Here is a 3,115-nt window from a genome sequence, read left to right as displayed (position 1 = left end):
TTGTTTTGAGAGGACCACTACAACCACAGAGGCCACACTGATCACTGAGGAAGAGAAGCCCACGCCACAGCCTGCTGTGTGGCACACGGATAAAATCCCTGGAGAGAGAGACGACGATAGGAGGAAAATTCTGCACGGATTTGTCAAGAGAAGGGGCCTTACTACATGCAGGCCAAAGAGGGAATTCAATAAACAATTAAATGGATAGATAGCCTATTTAACATTGCATTAACATTTGTGTTACGAGGCGGTCCTGGCCCAAGCTCGTGTCAGCTTGGCAGGATTCCGTAGAGAGCCAAAGGTTGTCCCTAATGCCACAGTTCATGTGGCAACAATCGAAAGGGGAGAACCTTGGCCATGCTCCTCTAGCAGACCTCCAAACCCAATTGTGTCTGTGTCTCCTGATTGAGAGGACAGGTGTCATTTACCAATTAGCCACAGGTAGTGACATCACTGAAGCCCCGCCTGTCAGTCAGTGCTATCCCTACCATGTGACTCTAATCTATCCTAACATTTGTGTTTACAATAAATGTATTGTATTTCATTTAATTTATAACGCGTTGTGTTGTTCCTCTATTATCTCATGTTACATTTGAGTTATGAGACTGTACTGAGCAATTATATACAGTACAGCTCATTCCACAATTATTGGCACCCCTGTTAAAGTTGAGTAAAAATTTATATACTGTACTTTTCACAATGAAAACAATGAGGAAAAATAGTCTTGAAGGGAAGCAAATTGTATTATTTATAATATTATTATTATTAAATTTATTATTTTATAAATAAATACATCTAACAAAAGCACTTAGTCTTACAACATCTAATAAAGTAACAGAATACAACTTGCTTTCTACAGAATCTCTACAGATCATCCAGATTCCTGGGTCCCCTCCTGCACATTCTCCTCTTTAGCCCCCAAACCAAGCAGATAATGTGTAAGCATGGGTCATGATGGGACTCCTTTCAGTATAGTCATCCTTATTTATCCACCAGACTGATCTTGAGTTCAGTTCTTTTTTCTAATAATTCCAATAATTGTGGAGGGTGCTGTATGTTGACGTGTCCTCTGCAAATGACAAGCATTTACTTGGCATTGCAGGTACAGTGCAGTAATGTGCTGTACCAGCTGAAAAGCAAGGCTTTCTTTACCTTTCATGGTTGGTAGCTCAGTCCTTGTGATGCGCTGTGCTGATCTGAGCACTCACACTATACTGACTTTGCACTCATTCACTCCTCAGCACCTACATGACCCCCATAAATGCACATCCAGTAGACATAATTTCACTGCATTTCTTACATCCAGTAACTATATACATGTGACAATAAACTTCCTTGTATCCTTGTATCTTTGTACCCTCTGTCAAGCTTTGCGGTCATGGGTGGTGCTGTTGCCATGCCATGCTGTGATGCTGCCAGTCAGAATACTCTGAATGTCACAGCAAGTTAGTCAGTATTCTGGAGTATACCAAACCTCTGCCCCCGAAGGAAGAACCCATCTCGCTGCCTTCCTAACCACTACCTATTCAGATCCTTGCCGGTGTTAAGCTCTAGGAATCTCAACCAGCTGACTCTACTGCTGTGTCCCCTGACTTCCTCTCTGCTGCTTCCAGTAATTCAGGATCAGCTCCATATCGTAACACCCCCAATTATCACCACTTTTGTTCAGAAATTCTAAAACAACGATGTTTTTTAACACTTCAAAATAACATTTACTAAATGAACCTTACATTTTTCAGTAGCCATAGTTCTGTAGATTTGAACAAAATCTGGTTTGGTTCCTAACGGGAGCATTTACTGCCTGAAATATCCGATTTTGTTTAGGAATTCCACGTTTGGAATTATAGTGCTGGCCTGATGGGTCGCCTATTTACACCGTTTCAACGGCACATTAACGGTTAGACCGAGAATTCTCGTCGTGAAATTAAAATTCCACTGGAGCTCCAAGCGGTTGACACACGCAGCCTTACAACACTGTTTACAGCTCCTCGAGTCACGGTAAAATGTCATTTTTGGTACATAGCTAATTTAGATACACCTATGTTGTGCGTGGTTGCGTTTCTATAGGAGTCCGCTGTCTTGGTTTGTATAGAAATGGTTATTAAGTGACACATACACGCAAGACGGTGGAAATACGGGACCGGTGGAAACAGGGGGAGTTACGATAGACTTACTGACATTCAGCAGCAGGTTGTTGTCCTCGCATCATGTTAGGATTGTCACCTTTGCTTTGTAGGCAGACTCATCTCCATCTTTTCCGCAGCCGATTGTGGTGGTATCGGCAAACATAATGACTGTGTTGGAGCGGTGTGTGGATCACAGTCGTGAGTGAATAATGTGTACTGCATCGGCACTGAGTGGAGGAGATGATACTGCCCATCCGTATTGCCAGTGGTCTGCCAATCAGGAAGTCTAGTATTCAGCTGCACAGCGAGGAACTGATTTCATGTCACAAAGCTTCATGAGGCGCCTGAACATACAGTAGGCTATGTAGCTCCAGAAAGAAAATATTCAGAATTTGCAATGCATTAATGCAGTTGTGCATTTTGATATGCTCAACTTACTGTTTAGATATTGCATAAAGTAAGTACTAAGAGCTGTATTATTGAGTGTCATCCATGAACAAGTTGCATCGGTCACAATTGCTTGAAATGGCTCTTGGTCTTTGCCTTCCACAACCTCCTCACACTCTGATTATTTGCATCTATTCTATCAGGTTCTATTTACATCAACTCACCCAGTGCAGTGCCCGTGCATTGTTTATATTGGTGTCATCGCATCAATAGCAACAAGTGTGACCAATTCAGTACTGTGAGCACTGATGCATGTGCTGGATTTATCTGTAATTGTGCTCCCTATGTGTACCAGTATGCATCACATGTGCATCATGGGGTTTTAGTGAGTGAGAATGTGTTTATAGAGTTTTGTAAAAAAAAAAAAGTAAATTATATTTGTAAATTGTTTTGTCAAGAGTGATCGTTTTGATAAATGGCCTCAGAGAGTAGTGAACAAAATCAGAAGGCTAAAATTTTAAGAACAGATAAAACTGAAAGTCCAGGGTTACTTACTGACATACAGTTAATATATCTCTCTTTAAACAACAGTGAAACCAGCA

Source organism: Alosa alosa, chromosome 12 (genome assembly GCF_017589495.1).
Source record: "Alosa alosa isolate M-15738 ecotype Scorff River chromosome 12, AALO_Geno_1.1, whole genome shotgun sequence".
Lineage (NCBI taxonomy): Eukaryota > Metazoa > Chordata > Actinopteri > Clupeiformes > Clupeidae > Alosa > Alosa alosa.
Note: the sequence above shows the minus strand (reverse complement) of the source record.